Source organism: Lycium ferocissimum, chromosome 9 (assembly GCF_029784015.1).
Source record: "Lycium ferocissimum isolate CSIRO_LF1 chromosome 9, AGI_CSIRO_Lferr_CH_V1, whole genome shotgun sequence".
In the NCBI taxonomy this organism is placed as follows: domain Eukaryota; kingdom Viridiplantae; phylum Streptophyta; class Magnoliopsida; order Solanales; family Solanaceae; genus Lycium; species Lycium ferocissimum.
Window position 1 is genome coordinate 25580745 of NC_081350.1, and position 18471 is coordinate 25599215.

An 18471-nucleotide genomic window follows, 5' to 3' on the forward strand; every position below is an offset into this window, starting at 1 on the left:
GCCCGTCTAGCTCAGTTGGTAGAGCGCAAGGCTCTTAACCTTGTGGTCGTGGGTTCGAGCCCCACGGTGGGCGTTTTGTTTTGTTTTTGTTTTTCGTCATAAAAAATTGTGGTGGGATAACAAGAACATTTACCTATCTTTCGATTTCAAGCCCTAAAAATGAAAAAAATATGGTAGAGAATGTTCATATAATATAAAGCTAGACAAACATAGGGTGATGTGGCACCTCTCTATGCCTTAGAATACTATTTATTTTTCTTTTTAAATTTTTCCCTTCTCATTTTGCTCCAAAAATGACCAATTAATTAGACTCTTTTTGCATTCTCTTATAAATTAAACTTAAGTCCATCTTTAATTAGTCAATAAACAGATGGGTCAGAAGGATAGTGGTTAGCTGAGGAGAATGGGCAATTTTGTACGCTCATTACAATTTATTTACATTCATTATCATAAATACTACATGTGCATCTCTCTCTCTCTCTTTTTTTTTTTTTTTTAATTAAATATCCAATAAGACTGGCCTATTGGTGCATTTTATTAATAAAGAAATCACAATTGTACCTTACATCATGTTCAAAATAGGAGCTAGCTAAAAGGACATAAACTATAACTACGTTGAAGTTCAAGCTTGTGAAGCCCTCCCTTCCTAAAACATGTGCATCTCTTTGATCCATTATTCTCTTCTTTTCATTCTCATTTTTTGATTTTTTTGTCCGAAAATCTTTTTCCCTTTCAATGGGCTTTTCACTATAAAATATATTAAATTATTACATTTAATATTTGATTCCATTAGAACTCCTAAATGTACGTTACTAATTTTTTTGTAGTTATCATTATTTACAACCCTCTTTGGTACGTATAATTATTATAATCTTTAAGACCATGATCTCCATTTTAATGAAATAAATATGGCTCCTAAGAATCAATCCTTCAGATAACCCCTTTGTTCTCAAGTAATTTTGTCATTGTTTTTGCGTCACCAGGTCAGTTCCTCTGGTATCTTTTTTTTTTTTTTTTTTTTCCTTTTTTTGTTTTTTGTTGTTCTCTCTCTCTCTCTCTTTTGGTTTGATACTTGGCCTAGAAAATTGTTACTTTAGATGTAACACTATTTCTCCTAATTTTGTGTTTTAATAATTCATTGATGTATTAATCCCTAATAATAATTGTTTTTTAAATGTTGTTTGTTCTTTTTATTTTCTCTCTTTTGGTAGATGTAAGTATATTTATCCTAATTTTATTTTTTGTGATTCATTGATATGTTATTCTTGGTAGATTATTATGGTTTTCAATTGATGTTATTATCTTCTTTTTTGTTTCATTCTCACTTGATGTCTAAGAAACATTTGAAAGAGATGGCGAGAGGTAGGGAAAGAAAAAAAAAAAAAAAAGAGGAAGAGAGAAGTATATTTGGCGCAGGCATGCAAAGTGAAACTTTATTGTAAATAGATAATCACTCTTTTTAGTGTGCCTTGATTTGATATATATGTATCGAGGGTAAAAATATATGATTAATAATAATTATTTTCAAATGTTTTTTGTTCTTTCAATTTTTCTGATTTGGTAGGTGTAATTCTATTTATCATAGTTTTATTTTTTGTGATTCATTGATATGTCGTTCTTGGTATATTATTATGGTTTTCAGTTGATGTTATTATCTGATTTTTTGTTTCATTTTCACTTGATGTCTAAGAAACTTTGAAAGAGACAGCGAGAAGTAGGAAAAAGAAGAGGAAGAGAGGCAGGTGTAATTAAAATAATTTAAGTAGTGATTTTTTAAATTTTTTAATAGATAAATGAAAGAGAGAAAAAAAAAAAAAAACTTCACAATGGAAAGAAGAGCAAAATTAATCCAAGTAAATAATATTTTTTTGTTGAGTAGGAGATTACTTATTGGATTGGATTGAGAGACTTCAAGGAATGAAACAATGCAAGAGAAAAGTCGATAAAAGAAAGACTGGGATTAGAAATGCATAACCAAAACGTAATTCGGTGGATAATATCTTTTTCTTGTAATTTCAAGTTTTTTTCCTTTTATTTAAATAGGAGAAAAATTCATAAAAACAAAAGTTTTATTCTATAAGAAAAGAAAATCAAATACCTCTATATATTTAATCTATGTTAGACTAAGAAAAAAAATGAGTTATAAAGTGGAGTAAATTCCCTAAAAGGTCACCCATGTTTTGAGAATTGCCCATTAATATTACTTTTCTTTCTTTTAGGACTAGAATATCACTCAACTGTTACTATTTTCCTCAAACTATACTAAACAAACAAAACCTTACTTCGCTCCTAGTTGGCATTCCATGTCACATTAAAATTTCATTTTCTTAATAAGAAAATTATTTAACTCATCAAACTCATTTAATTCAATCAAATCCAAACCCATTTAACCAACCCAATCCATGTTTTATATCCATTTAACTCATTTTAAAAAAGAACTATAATAACAAACTCACTTTAATCAAACATTCATTATTTAAGCAGAAAATGTAGTAAATTTATTGCAAGAATATTCTTGCGGTTATAAGACATGCAAATCCTGCACACATTGGTAGGTTTAACCTGTATGGATTAAGCTCTCACTTAATAGGAGCCCCATTGGGAATAAAGTGGATTCTTCACCACATATTCAACATACAAGTTGTAAATAAATTTCAAAGATTCCCTTAGGTCACCAGTTTTAGGATGTGTGACAATGATGATCGGCAAGAATAATGCAACACGGACATGGACCGGATGTTGTAAGTCAAATCGAACCATTATGTATTTGTTGCCTATTATATTGAAGATCGAAGAGAAGAGAAGCACAAAGAGTATATACACTCATAAACAGTGATAAACAAATATCAAGATGTTATCACAGCCGCTACAAATAATTAGAAAGCCGTGGATTCTCTCTTCACACAAGAAATGACATTAATATTACAATATTTCTAATATGAAATTCTCTAGTATACAAAATATTATCCTTCAAGTACCCTGTCAATTGTCATGCCTACATAGAGGAAGTTAAATGGGTATGGGTTGCATTGAGTTAAATGGGTTTAATGAGTTATTTGTTATTAACAAAATAGAATTACAATGTGACATGGCATGCCAACTAGAAGAGAATGGGGGTTTTGTGTGTAGTATATTTTGAGGAAAATAGTGATAGTTAGGTGATATTCTAATCTTAAAAGAAACAAAAGTGATATTAATAGGCAATTCTCAAAACATGGGTTACCTTTTAGGAAATTTACTCTTATAAAGTGCCGGCATGCATACGTGCACACATATATTTTTTGAAAAGGGATCTGCCTAGATTTTTTTTTTTTTTCATTTTCACTAAACACTTCAGAAATATATTTCTAAATTTACTAACATTTTTGTTTGTGTCATTTTTGACTTGCATGGATCGTGACATAATTATTTGATGACTCACATTATATAATTTATTTTATTATAATATCATAATTCTTTTACCTATATTTAATAAAACAGATGTTTCACCGCGCGAAGCGCAAGTTGGTTTAGTAGTTTTAGATTAATCGAGGCTCTAAAACAAATACCGAAACCCCGAATGAAAATTCGACATAATTTTTTTTTTCTCCAATTATGATGGAGTCTCATAAACTACTATTATTCCTGCAAGCTCCATAAATATATCAATTTTTAAGAGGCTATTTCTATCTCCTTTAGGAACCATGATACACTTGGACTAAAGTATTCACATCAAGTTCTTAACAATAAGCAAGTCTCGCTGTCAATAACTTTCTGAATCGAATCTATACCGAATTATTAGCTCTTAAACATGATACTCTAGCTTGAAGCAAAATTTGCTTCATAGTCTTGCACTCTTGGAGTAAAAGTAATTGTTCCAAAAATAATTTTTTTTAAGGTAAAATCAATCGTTTTCACTGTCGAAATCCAATAATTAAGTAGAGTGAAATTAAGGTAGTTATAGAATAGTCACAATGGTAAATTAAAAGTAATTTATTAGAATATTAATATTTGATGCAACATCAAAATGTTTGTACTGTCGGTATCTAATAAGTAAAGTTTAATCAATGCAACTATAGGATATAGCTACAATACACTCATACAAGCAATTAGAAATATTGTTTCCTTTCCACAAAAGATAAACTTGTTTCGTTTTTACCTTTAGAAAGGTTGATGAGATGATATTTTTTACTAGGGAGATTAGTTTAATGATTCGTCACAAATGTTATTCTAATATTATAATTTTTTAGAGGTGACAAGTATAAGATAACATAAGAAATAATAAATAAAATACATAAAATATTTATCTTTAAATTAGAACTGTTTTATCTTTAAATTAGAACTGTAAATAATCATGGGGATATCTCACTCGTTTTTCCCTTTGGCTTGAAAGAATCGAATTTGTATTTACCGTCCAACTAAAGTCACAAATGTGTTATGTGCAGTGATATAATTCAAACACTAGCATTTTCTTTTTTGGGGGCACCACAAGGATAGATGAGGTGGAAATCATTGTACAAATAATTCTGCATTTAATTATTTATTTCATTTTTAATAATTAGAAATTTTGAAGCATTTATCTTATTCTACTGTTAATATTAGGCCAATTTGGATACTAAAGAGTCACAGATTGTTTGTTTAGTAATTTAATCTACTGATCATGCATATTGTGACAGTAAAATTAATATCCTTCATCGTCGTATTAATAAAACCCTTTTATTAATGTAACATGTTCTAAATGTGATCCTTGCAATAGCTACTTCAGAAATTAAAACTCAAGGTGACGAAGGAAATGGATCTTGATTCTTTTTTGGAAAATAGGCTTCGAAAAATGTTTTTTATGCAGTAATTTTGGAGAATTACCGATCATAAAACGTTTGGATCTTTATAGTATTAATATTAAATAAAAACTATCTTTGAATTGTATAATTTCATTTCCATAAAGCATTTAATTGTTACTGACAAAAAACATTAAGGTTAGTTTCTGTTTTGAAATATCGTTCCAAAGCTGTTCTAATCCAAGTGGGGGCTTAACTCTTTCAAAATTGTACCACTTTTTTGGTTAAATTATTTTTACCACTTTAAATAAGGTAAATCTCAAATTAAGTGTTAATGCTACTTAAAATAAAAAGTAGTAATCTTAAATCCTTGGACTTTTCAACCCTTAATGCTAATTAATTTGAAATTTAAAAATTGGTGGACTGTTTTTTTTTCCACCTGTCCTATATAACAAGAGGCTCCTCAAGAAAAAGTCTCAACTAAAAGTAGTTAATAGTGATAGGGGAGCGCATTTAATTATTACTTCTATGCACTTGCAATTTAGTTGTCCTAAGTAACTTATTTGATTAAAAGTGACCCCACATTTCATTCGACTGACAAAAAACTAGGGGTGGGCATAAACACCGAAAACCGAAAAACCGGACCGAACCGAATTAATTCGGTTTTTCGGTTTCGGTTTTTCGGTATTTCGGTTCGGTTTTCGGTTTTTTTTAATAAAAATTTCGGTGTTCGGTTCGGTGTTCGGTTCCGGTTCACCGGTTTTTCGGTTAAACCGATTTTTTTTTTTTTTTTTTTTTTTTTTGAAAATTTACTACATGAATACAATTATTTTTTGGGAAAAAAACATAAGTAGACGATAATATTATAATATTTACATACTCTTAGCAACTAAATGTTATTAAACATTACATGACAAGTTAAATGTTTTATAGTAAATCAAATTGCTATATATAAGGAAACACTTCGTACGTGAATAACTCCAATACCTATTTGTTGTTCATAGTATGCGCTTTTATACAATTTCATACTTCCTCCTTATTCTGCAAGATTTTTTTCCGTTTTTTTCTTACCTTTTCTACTTCCTCCTTATTCTCAACTTCTTTCATTGTTCCATAAAAAATAAAATCTCGTTTTCATTTAACACTACAGGATATTGAATACAAGTATACTAATAATTTTAGTGTTGATTTTTATTATATATAGTATAATAAAAATGTTATACATAGAATAATATTCATATAATTTATTTCACCTATTATAATAAATTATATATAACTCACATAATTTGATTATACACTATATAAAATTTTATATACGTCGTATGATTTTATTATACGTTATATAATACATTATATTTTGTATATAGAAGATATTATCTTGTATGTGTGGATGATCACTATGGTTGGATTCTAAAGTCATCAAACTTTCAAACATTTAGTCTAGCGTAAACCTCCGTAACTCGAAGCAATCAAGAAGGAAAAATGGAAATAAATGGAGAGATGTGTAATTGCTAAAAAAAACCGAATTAAAAAACCGAAACCGAACCAAACCGAACTTCAAAAAACCGAACCGAACCGAACTAATTCGGTGCGGTGTTCGGTGTCCACTTTCAAAAAACCGAAACCGAAAAACCGAACCGAACTTTGAAAAAACCGAACCGAAAAACCGAACGCCCACCCCTACAAAAAACTAGTATTGCTTAATTTTACTGTCAACTTTAACCTAAAGGATATAATTATTGATCTTAGATTTTCCTTTGATTGACTTAATTAAATGGGACACTACTATATATACTTCTGTTCAAGTGATTAATAGAGGTTGACCTTAAAGGTTAAATTAAATATTACTGTACTAGGTTTCTTTCAGAAGTAGAAAATTTATCCGAATTCAATAATGCTTATACAAAAGCATATGTCTTGTTCCATCCATCATAAATAAGAGAAGTCTACACGTTTAGACCCATTCACACCAACAAAAGAAAAAATGAAATACTATTAATTTGACACGTACTATTTGCGATGTCTTATTAGCCCTATAATTGTTCGAAATGGACCCATTAATTACAATATATCTTGTCACATAAATAGGCGCAACTTTAATATCTTCATGTGGAGCCTAAATTGTGCACCTATTTTGTCAGGCATTTAGCACTCCTCCAGGATACCTTTTTCTTGTCCCTTGGATCATTATATATGTGTCAAACCCATTATGCTTTATTGTATGCATCCAATTTAAAGTATATGATTAAAATTATTTTTTTATGTATATATAGTAAATGTTGAATTTCCTTTAACTTATTCATTTGTTTACATGTTTTTATTTTAAATCTCCTTACTGAAAATTCTGGCCCCGCCACTGTTTGGATCACCATGTGTCAAACACAGAGCCCAAGACTTTTCTAAACCAAAAATAAATTTTTGGTACCAAAATAACCCATTAAAAAAAAAAAAGAACCTAAATAGGCTTTACGCACAGATTATGTGCGTAAAAGGACCAAAGTGTAGTTTTACGCTTTAAGTCCTTTTACGCAATATCGTGAAAAAAAATCAGGCCCCCCACCCGCGACCTTTATTCTTTGAAAATCAAACTCAAAATTAAGCCTTTTTCAATACTTTGATCGAAAATTAGTCATGTTTCAAAACACCGGAATATAAATATTTTATATAGAACTTAATATCTTTTTTAGCGTACAATAATGTCGGCTCATTACATCAGGTATACATATATGTTTGGATCGCCGTTTTAGGGGTTGTAAAGTGCTCCGAAGTAAGTTTGGAAACTTGTTATCTTTAAGTTTTTTTGGTTTGGAAACTTGTTATCTTTAAGTTTTTTTGGTACTTTGACCGAAGATTAGTCACGTTTCAAAACGTCGGAATATAAATATTTTATATAGAACTTAATATTTTTTTTAGCGTACAATAATGTTGTCTCATTACATCAAGTATACATATATGTTTGGATCGTCGTTTTAGGGGTTGTAAAGTGCTCCGAAGTAAGTTTGGAAACTTGTCATCTATAGGTTTAATTGTCATATTTTATAGGATTTTAATTAATCTAGGACGTCGCATGAGTTATTAATAATCGACAATAAATACTAAAATAACTAATTATCATTAAAAAAAATAATACCCAAAAATATATATAATATTAACATAAAATGTACATTTTATTTATAAATACACAATCTCCTAACGCTTAAGGCCAACCCCACCACCCTCAATATCATCAGGATCCTCTCTTCTCCTCTTAATGACAGGATGATCTATGCCATGATCATCCTGACAGGATGATCTGTGCCATGATCATCCTTTCTTCCCTTCTTCAGGCCTTGGGTGAAAATATGCTTCCTGTGGGAGACGGCGGCAGTCTCCACCTGAGTAGCCTCAGTAGATGCCTCAGGAGATGACTCAATCGGAGGAGACTGGACCACAGAAGCAGAAGAATGAACCTGAAATAACATATAAACAATTTAATGTTTCATAAACTAAACATGAAATGACATATAAACAATTATTTAATAAATTTTTTCTTTGTAAAAAAACAAACCTGTGTGTCGACGGCCTCACGAGATGGCTAGTCGAGGCTCCTTAGGCGGCTCCTCAACGGTCTCCCGAGCGCTACCCGGAGGGCGTAGCCGGAGGTAGAGACGGGTCCACGAGCGCGAAGAATGAACCTATAATACATGTAAATAATTTAGTTTAGATTAATAAAATAATTAATTAATACATTATTTTATTGTAAAAAAATAAACCTGTGTGTCGACGGGCTCCTGAGATGGCATGTGAGAGGGCTCCTGAGCGGCCCGCAGAGCCGGAGATGTAGATGGTGCCGTAGGCCCGGCTGTAGAACGAAGAAAGTAGTCATCGAAGATAATATCCAAGTCCTCATCTCCGCCTCCCATATGTAGATCACCAACTGGCACCTGTGGAAATGATGACCAAGGATCATAATGTGGGAACATCTCTGGCGTATATCCAGGTTTCTGTGAAGTCGACGGCCGGAAGAAGAAGGGGTATCGTAGCCGATGGAGCTCGACGGGCTATATCGTCGTGCTCATCTACCAGACCTCTACCGGCCCAACCACCTGCGCCGGCCCCGACCACCTCTATCGGCCCGCCCACCTCTATCAGCCCTACCACCCTCAGGAACACCCTGCGGTACATCCCAATCAACACGATGCCGTGCCCTCGTGTCATACGGTGTCGGTAAGATGAACTATACGTGCCGCATATGCCGCTATCCGGGGGTCGGTGGACTCGTAAGGGGAACTTTTCTCATGGAGTATCATCATAGTCATCCGTAGCCGCACATATATTTGCAAATTTTAAGAATTGAATAAATTCGTAAAGTAATACATAATAAGACGACGATTGAATAAACTTACCAGCGCCTCATACGCTCCTGAGAGTGATGCATATCCTCGGCCATCAGGACGCGGCGTCGAGGGGTTGGCAATCAAGGAGCGAGTGATATGCATGTACCACGTCATGTACTCATGGACCGGAGTGTCATGTCCGACCGCCGCTAGAGTCGTCATCCTCGCGTTCCATGCATTGAGTTCCTGGTGCATACGCGCCCGCTATGCCGCACTGTCGATCGAACGCTCGTCCCTGGTGTAGTGGTAGTGCTCCCAATGTGTAGCCGCGGGTATGTTCTACACATGCCCAAACTGCCGTAATACGCGGTCGGGTGCGTGATGCTCGATGATGTCCATATGGATCAATGGACACCGTGCAGTCCACATGTGCTCACCAGCCCTACAAAACGCCGGCAACTGACCCAAAATCTGATCATACGACGTCCATAATAAAGCCTATAAAGGAATTCAACTAGTTAACAATAAAAGACTAACAAAAATAACAAACTAATGTTAAATAAAAAAAACTTACCTCGGGCGCCGTCATGCGGTCTAACTGATCCCTAAACGGGAGAATGACATGGTGCGTCTCCACACCTCTAGTACGGCCTCGCGACCATCTCCGCGTGTATGGCATATCCTCAGGAACATAGTCATCGGGAGGGTGAGCAGCTATGGGCTGAAAAGGTCTCAACCTAATCCACACCCATATCTGTTATAGTCATCAAAAAAATTATTTATCAGTCGTCATTTCAAAAAAATATATTTAGCGTTTTATCTACACACACTTAAATATATTACCTGAAAAAAAGGGCTAAATGCAGCAACCTCAACCCTCTCGCCCATAGAGACTCGATCAAATCTTCTGTACATGTAAGCTAGGACAGTGGTGCCCCAATTATAACATCCCAGCTGGTTTAGGTCCTCAATAAAGAGCAGATACCTAATGCTCATATCAGCACCCGACGTGTTCGGGAGCATGATGCCCCCAAATATGATGAGAAGATATAAGCGAGCACGTCGGTCAACATCAGCCTGAGGCGTCGCCTCGCCGATCGGATCTTTGCGGCTACGAGGTGCAAGTGAGCATGGGGGAGGACCGCAACAACCAACTCTGTCCACGCATATCCCTCTGCAGAAGCTCGAAACTAGTGAGCCTAGCCATCTCTTGGCGTACGACAACATCTCCGGAGGCTCCACTCTATACAATGCCTGTCCATCAATCTGTAGACCATAAATCACCTCGACATCCTGCAGGGTAATGGTAGCCTCGCGGTGCGGAGATGAAATGTATGGGTCTCCGGTCGCCAGCGCTCAATCATAGCTCGTCACTAGAGCCCTATCGTGCACAAGCCGACCAACCTCGATGCACCGGTAGATACCGCCCCGACGTAGTATATCTATGACACGGGGATGTGGGGGAATAGCCTCTAGAATATCCCATGCTGACTCCTCCAAACGGGTACGAACCACTCTACTAGAGGATACCGGTGCATCCCATACATACTGGGACCTATGCTCATGCTGTAGATAAAGTACCTCTCTGTTGTCGAAGGGTCCCGGCTCCATGGTGGTGTCCTATCTATTTTAGGCATTTTAAATTAATCATTAATACATGAAGTAAGGATTAAAGTGGTATATTTTTTACGCATTTTAAATTAATCATTATTTTTTTAATTAATCTCTAATACGTAGTATTAGTTATGTAATCTTTTACCGAGAAGTTATACAAAGGATTGAATCCTAAACTAAGGATTTTCAATTTCTAATTAGTAAATAAATAAATTAACAATTAAATATATAAAGATTAATAACTAAATAATCAAAAAATTAACAATTAGCTAGCAAACAATTAGCATATAATTAATAAATAAACAATTAACTAACTAATCAAATAATAAAAAATTAATTAGCATATAATTATTAAATAAAGCGAGAAGCTAACTAATCAAATAATTAACAAATTATTAACAAATAAACAATTGGCTTAACAAAAACTAAATAAATAATTAGCTAGTCTAACAATTGAAATAACTAATCTAACAATTACCAAATACTAAATAAGCAACTAATAAACAATTAACAACAACTAAACAAATAAAAAAAAAATTAAAAAAAAAGAAAAAGAAAAAACGGGCTGAAAACAGCCCTTTTACGCACAAAAAAAGTGCGTAATTTTTTTTTTTGTCCATATTCACTCAATAGTAATGCTTAGGTTAATAAATAAACAATTAACAACAAATGAAGAAAAAAAATTAAAAAAAAAATAAAAAACGGGCTGAAAACAGCCCTTTTGCGCACAAAAAAAGTGCGTACAAAGTTTTTTGTCCACATTCCAACAATAGTAATGCTTAGGTTATTAATGTAATAGAAAAATTGTAGTGAAATACCTAGATTGAAACTTTGATTTTGAGTTTTTGAATTGAATGATACGTCGCTTTATTGCGAAGAAACTTATTCCTAGACTTCAATATACCACTTTTGGGTAGGAAATCAACAAGAAAACGATGTTTTTGATCGCGTGGGACCTCGGAAAGGGACCTTTAATGGCCGATTTTCATTTTTTTTTTCGAATTCGGGGGGACCAGTGGGAAAGAGGAAGGGCCCGATATATTTGGCTCTTTTACGCACATATTCTCTACGTAAAAGGACTTTAGCGTAAAACTACACTTTGGTCCTTTTACGCACATAATCTGTGTGTAAAGCCTATTTAGGTTTTTTTTAATGGGTTATTTTGGTTCCAAAAATTTATTTTTGGGTTACAAAAGTCTTGGGCTCGTCAAACACATTATGCTTTCAAAAACATTATGCATTCTTGTATACATCCTATTTAAATTAATATAAATGTTTCTTCTTTTACTTAAAAAAATAAGATGGAAAGAATTGAACTTTGCAATTCATGCATATTTTCAAAATCTAGATCTTGCATTGAAAGGGAAAAAAGGGAAAAAGAATGAAAAGAAAAGATGTAGGGTTGACTTGTGTTTCTTTGGTGTCTTTTAACAAAACAGTCAACCCTCTCCCATGCACAACATTTCTCGGTCCCTGGTTTGGGTTGTAAAGCAAACTAATCAGTAATCAAGTTTAATTTACTAGTAATAACAATTTGTTTGCAGACGTAAATTTTAGGATTTTATATTTATGAGTTTTAAATCACAATCACCTACTATGCATATCAGAGGGAGTATAAATATTTATCCGCACCATGCGTTTACACTAAATCATATAAATTTAGTATGATTAATTAATATAATGAGTTACGAATACATATTAATTAACCATGATTAAATGCTAAAGGTATATGTACAAACATGTCATGTTTTTGTTAATTTAGTTCGGCCGGACTCAATAATTTCAGTTCAAAATTTGTAGTTTTTTTTAAAATTCATTGAATATCTATAAATTATTAATTTAAAATTCAATAACTTTTGAAGAATAAAATCCTAAATCCGTTAGCTACAAATTTTAATTCCGATCATCCGGGGAATTGGAATATATTCAGAGTGGAAATCAGCTAGCTAATTATTTGGTAAACTATGCAATGAAGAGAATATGTTTACTACAATTTACAGATTTTGCATGCTTGCCAATACAAGGAAGAAGAATTCTCAACATGGACAAAACACAAATTTCAAATTTGAGGATCAAAGCAAGAAGGATTATGCATAGACTTGTATGAGAAGTTTCCTAGCTTTTTTCTTTGAATTTTTTCCTTTGTTTTGTTTTCTGGACTTTTGCAGATTTTGGATTATATATAAAATTTTATATTAGGGTGAATCCTAACGGAATAAATTGCATAAAAAAAAACAAATTTTAATTCCTGCAGGATATGAGTGAATTTTTACCCCCAAAATAAGTATAATATGAAATAAGAAGGCTCCATAACCAAGTTCTTAAAAAATGTGTGTGTGTGTGGGGTTGGGGTGGTAGGGGCGAGGGGGGGGGGCATGATAAGCGGCGGGGGAAAGGGAGAAGGTGTCAAATTGTCGCATATTTGGGGCGCTCTCGAGCCATGATTACTGCCACTTTAGTTAGCACTTACACTTCACTACCACATTTGAATTTTGGTGATGTGTGACTCCATTTTGTCAGCATGTCCGCTGTTTAGTTAATTACTTGCCACAATAAACTTCTCCTTTCAATAGTAGTTGCCTATTAATTCGATTAATTTGAATTTGTACGGTGGAAGGCGCATTTAGGGTTCTCTAAAAAGATAATTTTGCTCTTTGAGCTCGAACACTTTAATAAAGGATGAAAGAACTCTTATCATTCGATCCCACCTTTTGGTGATGGCTATTCATTCATGTGTGGATGGTGAAATTAGGCAATTATCAAAAGAAGTGATCGTTCGAAAATAACAGTGAGAGACTTAAACAGAGAACGTATAATAGGTTCTTGAAGGTAGAGCTTTTTTTCATTTTGAAATGTCAATAAGTTATTTAACACTAGTTGTAAGTCAGAAGTTTCATTAAGGCGATTCAACTTTTATGAAAATAGATTATACCAAACCTGTGTTTAAAGTCAAGAGGATTCAACCCTTATATTTATCATGCATTTTATTATTTTTGAATTATAATGTACATAACAATAAGTAAATATTTTGAGCCAGGGGTACTATATGAACCCCTTGCTGCAATGTAGCTCCGCCACGATTTAACACCATTTATGTTGCTGACTTTTTGAAACGTTAAGTGATAAAATATTACTGTATATACGTTACAAAAGAAATACCTTTTATTGTTTGAATTAGTGGTTGAGTATTTTGAGACTATTTGACTGGATTTTTCAAACAAATTCTCTTGTATTACGTGCTCAACTCAAAGACTTTTGATGCTAAGTATTAAAATATTTATGTGGCAAATCCTTACAGCTTGGTTTTAAGAGTTACTGTGTGTTTAACCTTAAAACGGAGAATAATTAAATTTATGCGTGACGCCAAAGATATGTGGCTAAATTCAATTACGGATTAAATTGCGAGATAAGCCAATAAGTAAACAAAGAAGCAGAGCTGACCAACTATTAAGTATGTTTGGCCTCGGGTATAGAAACCGAGGTCGATACCCTCTTTTGAGTACTTACACGGTGTATAATAAAGATGAACTTAAGAACAAATGGGAATGGTTTCAAAGGATTCTTATTATTTTTGATATGAACTCTTTCTGTCTTTTCGTTGCCAACCCCCCCCTAATGGATGGGAACCTCCTCTTTATATAGTAGAGGAGTCCCAACCCCAAGACAATCTAAATAAAGAAAGAAATGGTGACAAATATTACCGAGATCGGCCGAAATATCCAGTTGAGGGCGGATATTTCGGTCTTCTCCTTATGGCAGTTAACCGCCCTTCCTTTATCGTCTCATCCCAGATCGAGCTCGATGCCTCGTTCCCGATGAGAGCGTGTCGTATCGTGCCCGAGCATAACCAGCAGTAACGGAACCGGCGTGTTCGTATCTCGGTTTTACTCGTATACACTGTGTACAAAACCTAAAAAAAACCGGATAGTGTGGATCGAATGGAGTTATTTATTACAAAACGAAGCTCTATGCAAATACACTATGGGAAAAAGGGAAACTAGAAAATTAAACCCACCTCAATTTGTCCCCAATTTCCTACACTACAAAAAATTGGCAACTTTCACACAATTCCTGTAAACACACGTATCTTTTTGTCTTGTTTCCTCGATCCATGTGAGGGAATAGAAAGTGGAGAATGACACTTCGTGTTCGTGGTCGTACTTCGTTGCCTTTTTCCGCGGGGAGTTCAATTTGTTTCTAGAATTTTGTGTGAGCTTATTTATGTACGTGAATCAATAGAGAATTACTCCCCTAGTGCCATTCGCGTCAATATGCCGTAAAATTCCAGAATTTTCTAATTGAGGTTGATACGTATTGTATAGTTAAAAGAGATAACATATTTTATGTGGTTAAGTTAACTATCTAATCAACGAACGAAAACACACGCATTTTTTCTTCAAAATTTGAACCAAAAGTGTCTAATTGAAATACTTTATTAGGAATTGAGGTGTTCAACTTGAACAAGACTTAGTTTGAGTATCTAAATGAAATATTCTAGCAAATTTAACGGGCTGACTCTGTATAAAGCCTTTTCTTTTTTTCCTTTGCCTTCGTATCGTTATCAGTTTGATATTAGATTATTGAAGATAAATGTGAAACAAAACAAAGCAACTGGACATGAATGGGATGGGCAGCCTACCATTCCACCAGGTTCGTCTTGTGACAATCGGCTGAGGCCCACTACAAGTTTATGTGAACCCAATACATGTTTTCTTCCATTAGATATACTTATGATCAGATAAAAATGAAAGTTCTTGCAATTTTCATGCAGGTTTTCGCGGAAAACTAACGTAGGAAGGGCATCAGGCAGTCGTTTATGATTCATCATTTAAAATCTATCTAATTTTTGAAAATTATTTAAAGTTTAATCGATGTTGACAAACTTTATACATGCACATCTAATATGGTGTTTCTGTCGAAGTACATGTCGTTAAGGTAACAGTTACGTTTTGTTTTGTAAATATCACGCACCTCTTGGGTGCTTGAAAAGTAATAAAATTTACCTCTATTCAACATAACGATATGTAAAACACTTCCACCTCAACGTTTATGATTTCTGTGGAATCATTAAACCTTTTTAGGTAAAAAGTTCATGCAAACAAAACAGTAGTAATACAATGTTTTAATGACTATACCCACTTCAGACTAATTAGTGTTCTCTAAAATCAAATTTGTCGCAGTAAAATGTATGCTTTGGATGCTTTTTCATTTTTTAACAATAGGAGCAATGGGTTGAATTTCAGTGGACCGTGGTAGAACGGCCACTCCAACACACCTTGGATGATTACCACCTCGTGTATCTTAATTTTGGCTCCACTGCCTATCAAATTAGTCTTACCACACATTCTTTTGCGAGCATAACAATTGCTTTTTAATCTCTCTGAATCTTACAGGTCATTTTTTATCAAAATTGTATACTTGTATATATTATTATAAGACTCACCTACATAATAACAGAAATAGTAGATATTTGATACCTCATTAAAAGAAGTTCTACTCTAATAAAATATCATCATATATTATTAAAAGTGGGGAATCTCTAAGTTGAAAGTTGAAATGCCATTTTACCCTTGACTATAACCAAAATCCCTCTTCTCACACACCACGATGTAAATTAAAGTCTGATTATAAAAATTTAAGAGAGGTTTTCAGCCGTGTTGGATATCAATTGCTAATATGTTTTTATTTTCTATATATTTTTTATTCTAATCATTCATGACTTCCATCATTTTCTAAATTCTCATTAATTAGGTGGCAATACAAACAAAAGTTGAAACCATCCCAAGTTCCAGTTGAATGCCTTAATATTGATATGAATGCCCTATTTAATACCCCATTGTCTAAATATTTTCTACACCTTAATGAATGCTAAATGGGCTGTGTAATTTAATACCACACAACCCATTTCAAATCCCTACACGTTCTCATCCCAATTAAAACTTATGCCATTTTGCTACATCACACGTTCTCATCCCAATTAGTAGTAATTAATGACATTTTCCCTGCATCCTAAACCCCACGTTCTTATCCCAAAAATTTATGGCATTTTTCCTTTTCCTACATCCTAAACTTTGGCACATTTCAAATTCTCAAGGAAAGTAGTAAATAGTAACCTTAAATATTTACGACAGCCTGCCTAATTTAATAGCCTCCACCTGTAATATTTCTCTACACGTTCTCAACTTCTTCAGCGTTTCTGCCTCTTTGTTCTGCTCCTTTAAGTCAATAGCAGTAATGATGAATTTCCATTAAATTTTGCTCATTAACCATCTACTATAAATGGACATCAAACATATGCATACCCCTCACAATCGGGGGGAAACAAACTCAGCAGGTATGTAACAACTTACATTGTAATTCTGAATCAAGAGTGAGCTCTGAAATATATATATATATATATATATATATATATATATATATATATATATATATAACACTCTATATTTACTTGTTGCATTTTTCGCACTAGTATATTAGTTTCAACATGTACACCAAAAGCAAGGGATAAGCTTGGTGATACATAAGTTAGACGTTGTGACCCCGCCTTGATCTTGGAATTATCTTGTTGTTATTGTTGTACATTGCGGATAGAGTGAGTATTGAAATGCATATCTGCTCTATGTTTCATCCGATACTTGTTACATTTTTAAAAAAATACTATTTTTACAAGGTTAAAATTATTTTTTATGTATATATATTAGACGTTGAATCCTTTAACAAGGTCTTTTTATATGTTTACTTTTTTATATTTTCAATAACTTGATTTTACAAATCATTTCATCAAGTTCTATCAAGCTTTAAACTATTAGAGATGTGTTGTTGTTGTTGTTGTTGATTCTGAAATGATAAGAGTGAGTATTGAAATGTATATCTAGCTCTATGTTTATCTATACTTGTTACATTTTTCGTAGTTACATATAAGATTCAACACAAAAGCACTCCTGAAACCATGATGAAGAGAAAGAATAGAAGAGGAAAAAGGTCCTTTTAACAAGGTCTTGCATTAATTAATACACAGTCAAAGAGAACCAAATAAGAGTTAATCAAGATTTGTTATCAAATAAATTGATTTTACATAATTCATTTCATCAAGTTCTATCAAGCTTTAAACTATTAGAGAGTGAATAATGTAGTTGCAATATCTCAAATAACTTGATTTAACATAATTCATTTTATCAACTTCTATCAAGCTTTAAACTATTAGAGAGTGAATAATGTAGTTGCAATATCTTTATACCCTATGTTTCCTCTGTATCTCTTCCACTTATTACCCTACAAAAGAGAGACTAGAAACTTACCTTGTTCCTTTTGCTGATTAATAGTTTCTGAAACATACAAAAAGTATCAGAACTCTACCCCACTTGCCATTTCCACTGTTATTTATTCATGTAAGGATCGAATCCTCATTTTGTGTTCCAACCAATAGTAAATTTTGAAACCGAGCAGTTTAAGGACACATCTTATGACTAGGGTGTCATCCGACACGGCTTCGTCGAAAATTTTAATTAATTTTTATATCTATAATATGGAAAAAGAATAGAATAGTATAACTATATTACAAATCATTTTTAAATTACAAACCTACTTCGAAAAATCACTTTACTGGCTTAATATGCTACTTAAAAGGCTACTTCGCTTGCTAGTTTGGTGCTTCATTACTCTACCGTAGCAGGTTCCAAGTAAGTATCGAACCCAAACACCGTCCTTACTAAAAGCCAAAAAACCCAACCAATATTAAATATTTTGAAATGAAGTTTAAGGTGAATAATATTCCAAGCTAAACT

General features: G+C 33.3%; 1 non-coding gene across 1 annotated transcript; it reads left to right on the forward strand.

Moving 5' to 3' along the window:
* Positions 1–73, forward strand: TRNAK-CUU (transfer RNA lysine (anticodon CUU)). Its single transcript has one exon. It is a non-coding gene; the product is annotated as a tRNA-Lys (tRNA).
* The last annotated feature ends 18398 nt before the right edge of the window (positions 74–18471 follow it).